At 37.2% G+C, this 9703-nt stretch overlaps 1 long non-coding RNA gene across 1 annotated transcript; it reads left to right on the top strand.

The window, feature by feature from the left end:
* The first annotated feature begins 2900 nt into the window (after nucleotides 1-2900).
* On the top strand, nucleotides 2901-5920 carry LOC104409141. Its single transcript, XR_719933.1, has 5 exons — nucleotides 2901-3014; nucleotides 3623-3674; nucleotides 4191-4242; nucleotides 4897-5002; nucleotides 5792-5920. It is a non-coding gene; the product is annotated as an uncharacterized LOC104409141 (long non-coding RNA).
* Nucleotides 5921-9703: the final 3783 nt, after the last annotated feature.

The following is a 9703-nucleotide window of genomic DNA, read 5'->3' as shown; positions in this document are numbered from 1 at the left end:
GTTCATGGCGCAGCAGGGACGGGTCCCAGGGAGCTGGTGCTGTGCGGCCATGGGGCAAAAGCAGCTGCTGGAATGAGTTCCCGCCTCCCTGTTTGTGGTAGCGCTGCTGGAAGACAGATAACTTTAAGGAAGAGCTTTCCCTCTTGTTTACCCAGCGCAGGCTTTCTCAGGTGACGAGGCAGGAGAGTTTTTTGTGAGGTGATTTTGGGTGAGCAGTTTTGATTGGCCTTTTTACTCCTTTTTATTTCTACATAACCTGTTGCAGTGCAAGAGTGACACTGTCTGGAGAGTTTCTTTGACGCCTTTGACACTTTAATATAGTATCACAATGCACCACTAATTTATTTATTTATTCTTGATTTATGCGATTCATGCCTTTTGGTTGCCTCTTTATGGATTTCTCTTGTTAAATGGGGTTATTTGAGGCTTTTCTTCCTCTGGCTGCTGTACGCACAGTAATTCGATAAAGCCAAAAAGAAACATCGGTGTTCAAGACAGTGGAAGTAGCCTGGTTACAAACTTACCAAATCAAACGTTTATGTATGTAGCCAGTTGTTGTTATATTTGTTACAATGTACACGATTTTGCAGTGGTAAAAGTTGTCACTTGTACAGATAAACTTTCTTAATCCAACTGTTTAAAATATTTACGGTTTGAAGTACCTTAAGTAAGACCCAATTTCACAGGCTTTGCATGGACACCTGGAAAATCCTTTGTGGATTTACAGCTGCAGTTTCTGTTTTGATAAAGTCAGGATTGCAGTTAGGCTTTCCAGGTTTTGGCAACATAAGTAAGGCATCTGCACATCCTTTACATTCCTAACCTGTGATTTGACCTTGACTTCAGACAATAAGCAAGCTGTATATCGTTTTGAGTTCAGGTTTGTATCTTTCTTTGGGGTTTTTTTGTGCTGTATATCATTTTGAGTTCAGGTTTGTTTGGCTTGTACACTAGTGTTCCTTATAAAGCACTGAGGTAAAAGAATAGGTATTCCTCTCTTGTAAGCTTTGTAGGTAAATATCTCCTCCTAATGTTTTCTGTCAGTTACTAAGAAATAACCAGGCTTTTGCAAGTTTCACCTAATGTGCCCCTCTTCCTGTGAGAAAATCTGGTCCATTGAATCTTCTCGAACTGTAGAAGAATGATGAGGCAATCCAGACTGGAGTAATTCATTATAGTTATAGGACATAGTCCTGTCCTGTTTAAAGTTACTATGCTCTTTGCTCGGTTTGAATGTGCATGAGTCTGCGTCTTGACCTAGGGGTGTAACTTACAGAATTGTACTTGCAGATGCGTGAACTCTCTGTAGTGCACCATCATTGGTATTATTCCTTGCAATAAGGAAGTAACAAACTGTTGTAGTAGTTGTCCTCCAACATATTGCAGTTTATGTTGCTTGCCGTCTCTGAGATGAAACTAGATATTTGTGTATCATAGTGCTTTAATTCGGTTTTGTGGAATGAGTGGTTGTGGTGTCCCCTGCTGACAGCTGTATGACTGCCCTGTCAATGGGGTAGCCTCGTCTCTGGTTGCTACACTCTTGTTACGCTCCACATTTGCAGTTTTGTCTTAAGTATGTAAGACCTTAGAAAACTAGTAAGTTGACTTCGAGCACATGGAGCAAGTTATTTGCCATAAAGCATCATTCATGAAAGATAGTCCTGTGGGCTTTCCCCTCACTTTCTTTTGGGTCCTGGCTGTGTATAGGACACAGAACAGGGTGACTGAGATCAGTTTATCTATAAAGAAATTTTTTCTCAGTTGCCTGATAAGAATCTTTGTAAGAACAGCCTTTTGTTTTGTTTTGTTTTTGTTTGTTTAATATTACATGAATTGACACACTGTGGGAAGGAGGAGTCTGGTGGTTTGGTTGTGTGGTTTGTTGGTGTTTTTTGGGGGGAGTGAGGGTTCTTTTGTGTGTTTTTTTTTGAGTTGAGATACTAAGGTATTTCTTCTGACTACAACTGCTATAACAGCTCTGCTATTTTATAATGACCAGTGCATAGTCAGGGAAAGAATAAAACAAATTTAAAGAAAACAAAAACCAAACCACACATCTGTCAAGCCTGATGGTATGTAGCTTCATATAGGAGCATTTTTTCTACATATCTGAGAACAGGAATTGAGAAGGGAAGGAATGATTCTTGTAAGAACAGTTTATAAAGCATAAAAAGTAAAAACGGTTGATTTGAAACTTTGTTTGTCCTCCCACATTACATAAATGGTAAGCCAAGAGCAGATCTACGAATTATGAAGGCCTGAGTTTTGAGATAGGATATGGTACTTTCACTGTGATGCTGGTGATAGTGATTGTGCAAATTATTGTGGCCTTTCTGTTTTCTTATCTGTAATGCTAATGATAATACTTCATTGAGTAGATAATGATTAATTTATAAAATGCTTTGAACATCCAACCTACTCTGAAATTTCCAGATGATATATTATTGTGTTATCTAAATAGCTTATGTAACATAAGCAAGACAAAACATTGTTTTTCTGGGCAGGTTCATGAACAATGCTCAAAATAGATTAATTTCAATTTGGTTGATATTGAGGAATTTGTTTTCTGTTATTGTAGAATATATTAGTATATATTGTATTATATACTTTAAATCTTGAGTGCTGGCATCCAAAACAACAACAATATTTAATACATACGGACTATAAAAAAGAAGGAACAAAGTTATTCCAGAAAGAATAATTAACATGTGTGTAGGAAAGACTGTCAAAACAACTTCCATAATAAAAAAGAAGGATGTACTGCCGACTTTAAAAGAGGTTTATCCATTTTATCGACTGACTTGTTTGCAAAGTGGTACAGAAAAATTTACATGCCCTAGGGCATGGAAAATATGCATTATTAACTCTATTTTAAAAGGCTCTTTAACTTCATTGTTGCCAGATGGGATGAGAAGAGATAAGTGTCCTGCACTGCAAATGGCCTCCTGCTCAGCATTTGTTGTTTGCTAGTCTGGAGTCAGCTTTGGTGGATAAAGAAGGCTGATGACTCTAAGGTTTGTACTAGAAAGCTGATTTTATGCTTGTATTCCATAATGTAAAAGAAATGTGTAAAGCCCTTTGTGTTTGGGCACACTAAAGCATGTAACTGTATGTTGCTGCAGTCATATGTTAATTAAAAACTGTGGGATTCAATATTGTTTTGCAGGTCTTTTGAGCAATAAGGATTACTTTTTCAGCCTGGATAATTATTTTGTTTGGTCTAGGTATATATAATACCTAGATTTTATTAGCATACGTCATTCCTCCTTATTGTAAAGGCAGCTCAGGGAATGAATGAATTAAATGAATTTGACCAGGTTATTGTTTCATAACCTAAAAGTCTAAGTCATATTCATAAGTATAGTATTTGACTTCATTAATTAGAACAGCAATTAGCCCCTTCTATCAAAACCAATGTGAATTATTAAATATAATATTAGGGTAACCTAGTATAGCAGAAGTTTATTTTTACAGTGCAGCTTCATGTAACTCAAGTCTTGGCTGCAGCCAAAACAATATAGTGCTTCTGAACAGCTTGGACTGAAGGATGAACTTGAGGATGGGCTTTACTGTGGGTTTTAAAATACTGTTTATTCTCAGTTATTTTGTATTTTACTTACAGATGTTTGACAGAATCAAAGCATCTGATGAAGCTTCTGCTTCTTCAGCACAAGGTGAGAAGTTTAAAAGTAAATGGTTTGTTGCAGTTATTACTTTTCTTTTTTCAGTCTAATAATAGTAGAAGCATCAGTTCACCTTGTAGTTTCAGTTGCATACTTTGATTTCCTAAGTTTTGTTATGGAACTTAGATGGAAGAAGTGAATTCTGAATTGTCCGCAGAGTTTTTATGTCAGTGTAATTTTCTTGTCCTGGAATAAGCTGTTTAAGAAATGTTACGTTTTATCTCAGTGATCATGAATATAGCAGTATAAATGCAGATTGCTTAGTCTTGATCCCAGAGAAATCAGTAGAAAAAAATTCCCACTCACCTCAACCATGAAAGAGTAAAACTTACTTTATGAAGCTCTCGGAGGACCTTTGAGGACAAAAGATCTCTATACAGTTGCTTTCTTTTTTAATCTTCCTTTAAATAGTAGGTTTGACAAATGCAATGTAAGCAAAGTAATAAATTGCAGGTGCAACTCTGTTCCAGCTCTTTGATAATCTGTTTTGGTTTGTTTTCACTATAGGAACTGAAAGACATGGTGTTGAAGGCTCTGTACGACGGGACAGCAGTAGCAGGTAAGTTAGATCATGATCTAACTGGGGTCCAGCGTACTGCTTACACAAAGTAAACCAGAAAGAATATGTTTTTCAACCTTACCTTTTATCTTGTATTATCTCAGAATCATAGAATCATCCAGGTTGGTTGGAAAAGACCTTTAAGATCATCAAGTCCAACCATTACCCCAGGGCTGCCAAGTTCACCACTAAACCAGGTCACCGAGGGCTTCATCTAAGCATTGTTTGAACATTTCCAGGGATGGTGATTCCACCACTTCCCTGGGCAGCCTGTTCCAATGCGTGATGACCCTCTAGGTGAAGAAATTTTTCCTAATACCAGTCTAAACCTCCCCTGGTACAGCTTGAGCCTGTTGCCTCCTGTCCTATCAGTTGTTACTTGGGAGAAGAGGCCAGCCACCTCCTCTCTCTGTCCTCCTTGGCTGGCAAGTAGGACTGCATATTTTAAGGTATTCCCAAGCTAATTTCACTAGACAAATCTTTTCTTAAATGGAGAACAAAGGATAACAAGTTGCCATTACAACTCTGAAATAGAGACATTGATCTTGCAAACTTGTTCCAGTTCTATAGTAAGATAGCTATGTAAAATTTCCATGTTAAGAACATGAGTTAAACATCCCAACATGTCTTGGTAATATTACCTGCTTCTTTCAGTTTACACACAAGACGTCCAGAACATTCTTGGCCTGGAGTATCCACTGTGCAAAATAGACAAGGATACTGCAACTGTTGTCATGTACACTACAGTAATCTGGAACAGGTAAGAAGGCTTCTGCACGATTCAGCAACAGATAGCAAAGAGTACAAGAAGGCTGTATCATCTTAGAAAATATCAGTCTTTACACTGAACAACCAGTACTGAATGAAAATTAATCAATTTGCAAATTACACAGTGTATGCACTGAGATGATACCCCGCTTATCTATTACCTGTTAAAAAGGAGCTGGTGGAGTGGCATGGCTACTGCAGTCTGCTTTTCTGAAGTGGCACACTGCTGTGCATTGCATCCAGTAGGTTTATTTCTGTAGCTTTAATCTTGAGATCTGTATATATTGTAAAGTATTAGGGTTAATGTGTTAGATATCAAGGCTGAAGACATTTGATCAACTATTTTCTGTTCTTTAGCTCTGACAGTCTCTTTTCTTTTAGACCTTTTAAATTAGAAAATAGAAGCCTATATAAATCTTCTATGCTCAGTAAAATTCTCCTTAATTCAAGTGAGTTATAGGATGTTTCTCATGAAGTTCAAGAATATTTTGATAGTAATTTATAAATACATTTGGAGTATTTGTATTAGTTACAAGAGCCTTGTGAGCAAGTGTCAATGCTGCTAATTTGGGTTCCAACTCAAGGATGTTTCAGTACATTTTATTATTATTTGACACTTTCTAAGCATGCTTAAAAATCTCATTGGATGAAGGCCTTAAAGAAGAAAAGGCTGAAGATTTTTCTTTTGATATAAAATGTTTAATTTGGGAAGTAATTTTTAGGAACAGGCCAGTGTGTTAACAGTAGTATTGAACTAGTCGTCTCTTTTGTCTTTCACCAGCATGTTTTCAGCTCCCAGCACAGACATTTTACCACGTACTGCAGGAATCGTATGGGTACTAGTAGCTTGATGGAGCGTTTCTTGCAAGACGTTTTGCAGCATCATCCCCACAGATACCATGACAACAGGTATAATACAGCTGGCCTTTTTTTGTTTTCAAGTACGTGTTGGTAGAATGCATGTATTATGAGTTCTTATTTCTGTTCCACTGCTGAGCATTATATTTGGCCATTTGAGGTGAAGCTTTCACATTGAAGAAGATTTAGAAAGGAGTGTATCTATAGAAACAATATCCAAGTGTAGTGCTTTTGCATTGTCTTTGTACTTTTAAGCTTTGTTTCACTATTTAAGGATTTGATACAACACTATTGATAGCAATTAACTGAAGACCTGAAAAAAGAAGGAACGTATGGGTCATGGGTATAATGGCAAACTGTTTAGTCTGCAATGTGTTTACAAATTCTTGTAATATGGGCTCTTATACATATATTATTATAATTCTGGACTTTATATATAGGTATGTGTAGCATATATATATACATATCTGGTATGTTTTGAAAGAGTTTGTAGTTCTGGTTTGTTGCTTGTGGATAGTATCAGGTGAATATTTCTATGCTTACTTTTTCATTATCTTTGCATTTCACACATTCAGTTAGTACTTACATGGATTACATTAATTGGCCAATTCATTAATGCTCAGATTTTCAAAAGTGCTCTCTTTATTTATCATAAGAGGGTTGGTGTGTAAATTTTTCCCTGTAGATGAACGGAAATCAAATCTCATTCCTTGTTTGTTATATTCTGCAAGGCAGACAATCGCAGTCTGACCCAGTACAGTGTATCTTGATATGTAACTCTGCTGTCAATCTGACAAACAAGTATAAGGGTGTTTTATCTGGAGGCAGTCATATTGATATTATCAGGGATGTGACAGAACAAGAGAATAGGCATGTCTATGACAAATTAGCCCAGGACATGTACACATCTCTGCAGATAAATAACCTTCCATCTTAAATAAATAAATTAAATCCTGCTAGTTTAAGAACATGTATTTTTTTGCCATGGAGAAAATACAGGATTCACTTTAAGGCAACACCCAAATGAAAAAAAGCCCTGTCTTGATGTGTCACTAATAGAAGGTTTTTTCTTTGGTGAACAAAACTTAATAACAAGCTACACATGTTCCTCTAAGCTGTTGGGAGATGGGATGGAATCAGAAAAATAATCTAGATGTACAAAATCTAGATGAAGTTGGAGGAGAAGGGGGAGGAGTAATCCCAAATCTAGACAGAGTTTGGAGGAAGAAAAGCAAAGATGGAAAAGAAAGTGTGAATAGATTTATGTTGCAATCCTGCTCTGAAACAGAAACCCCCACTTTCTTACCTGACATCTGAAGTAAGAACTGAGTTCTTTCATACATAAAAACACTTGGATTGATACATAGTTTCATTCAGTTCTTAAATACCTGTTTTTATTTTTTTAGCTGAATTCACACAAGGGGTCTTGAGAGTGTCATGTAAAAGGATTATAGAAATATTTGAGAGACTTTATTTGTTTTGCAGGACCAGTATACCTAGTAGTGATGTGGAGAGAGTAAAAAATTCACGAGAGCTTTGCTTTATACCGAATTTCAGAGGATATTGGTGTTCTGCCTCTCCCACAGTGAAAAAAACAACCACCCAACAAAACCAAAACAAAACTAATCAACCAGACAAAAAAACCCCCACACAAATCAACAAATCATTCCTTCCTCCAAACTCTTGGTCTAGAAGATTTTATGTAAAGAAATAAGGAGCATTTAAGAGAGTAAATCTTCGCTCTGCTTTTGGAGGTAATTTGTAGCAGAGCTGTCAGAAGTTCCTAACTATATAGAACTGTAGTTCTGTTACTGTTACTGCAAAAGATGGTCAAAGAAACACTAAGACTCAATTTGGAGTTCCAGAAAGCAGGCATTCTTCATTGCAGCGATGAGTGCACACGTGAATCATTTCTTAAAGGTGAGCATACCTGGAGTCTACAAGCAGCATCCATATATCCAACAAACTTACACATATTTACAACCTTTCTGGGAAATGTTTTACATTTTCATTAGATTTCCTGCATCTAATTGTAGTATTTGTATTTTAATTATGCATGGGTTTTCTTGCTGAGTGGTGGTCTTGAGGGGTCTCTCTCATCACCTTTGACAGTCTTACTCACTGTTTCCACTGATTGACCTCTGCTTGCACATGTGCAAAAGGCTCTTGTGAATTACTTAACAACTGTGTCCATGTTTTAGGTCAGTTTGTTCTGATTTGTTCCTTATCTTGGAGAACCAGCTGGTCTGTTTAGGTTGTTCCTTTCTTATCTTCACAGCAGGTTAACTATGGAGGAGTGAACCACCCCACCCCATCATTACTCCTTCCTTATCTTCAAAGGCTACCCTTGTTTTATACATACCCCAAGGCCACACTGGCCCATCTTGTTCTCAACAGAGCAGTCCCAATTTACAGCTCAGCATTTTAGCTTACATTACCTCCACCCCAGAGAAATTTGTTTATAAGTAATTTTTGAAAATTGAATGCAGACTGTTAAGTGTGCTAGAAGCCTAGAATTTGTTTATCTGTACCTAAATACATTTAGTCCTATATATTCAGTGTTCCAGCAGTAACCAGATGCCATGTGTTTAGCAGAAAGGTAGCAAAACTCTGAAGTGAGAAAGTTAAATACTGCCTTTAGCCTTCCCTTTCAGTCTAATTCTGATTTAACAAAGGTGCTTTATCTCAAAGCTTAGATGGACAAGTATGCATGCAGCAGTGGGGCACAGCAGTTCAGCCGACAGGCATTGTTTGATCATCTGATAATAGAAACAATCTTGGGTTTGGGTTTTTTTTTTTAATGTTTCTTTATACAAGGTTTTTCTTCTTGCTTATTCAGTCCTATAACCCTTATCAGTACTCTGATGAATTCAGTCCCCTTTATTTAGATAACCAGAATTCCACTGTTTTCTAGAAGATGATACACCTTTGAGGAAAATGCTACTTTTTTTGGAGTACACAAGGGATATTGCTGGTTATCTCATAAAATTTTATTAATTTTTTCAGGGAGGGGGTTTCATACTGCTGCTGGTGAAACAGTGTGATTTGGTAGGGTCATGCAAAGTGCATTTTAAGTTTTATCCCTTGTTTATCAAAATTTGAACATCCCTACTTTTTATGTACCACTTCTTATGTAGCCAGTGTGATTTCCCCCATCCCACTCCCGGCATTATGAGTTGCAATGATTTGAGGGGACTTTGTTCCCTCAGAAGGCTTTTATTTTGTTTGATGGACAGTGCTTCAGGCCCTGCATTGTAAAGAAGACCCTTGTAGGTCTTGGTCTTCTGATAACTTTCATTTCCATGTTGTTTTGCATAAAAAAGTTGCTTTGTTTATGACTGTTCTTGGCTCTGTAGTTCTCCTCACATGACCTCAGTAAATAGGGATTTCAGCACTCATGATACTTAGTATGCTATGAAGCAGTCTGGGAGCTGCTAGTTATTATTTTTCAGAGGCCACAGAGAATATGTGGTGTTTCAGAAGGACTGGGAAAAAAATAAATGCAGCAATTGTCAATTATCATTGAGGACAGAGAAGAGGATCTGCCTACGGACTTCTTTGCTTAAATGACAGTGTTTCCATGAGAACTGAATAACCAGGCTCTTTATAATAATCTAGAAGACAATGAAATGATGAGTAATGGTCACTGCTGCTTTAGCCAAGAAAAATCACATCAGGTCATCCTAAATTCCTTCTCTGGCAGGATAATGGACCTTATGAATAGAGTAGAATCATCTGTCTATCATCTCTCATGGCACATCTATCATGACATCTCAGAAGCCCAGCTATCTGCATGTTCTTTTATGAGGTTGTCGTGGTTCAAGCCCAGCCGGCA

This window comes from Nestor notabilis, unplaced genomic scaffold (genome assembly GCF_000696875.1).
Source record: "Nestor notabilis isolate BGI_N333 unplaced genomic scaffold, ASM69687v1 Scaffold5877, whole genome shotgun sequence".
NCBI classification, from domain to species: Eukaryota; Metazoa; Chordata; class Aves; order Psittaciformes; family Psittacidae; genus Nestor; species Nestor notabilis.
The sequence above is the reverse complement of the archived record's forward strand: the minus strand, read 5'-3'. Positions and strand labels throughout refer to the sequence as shown.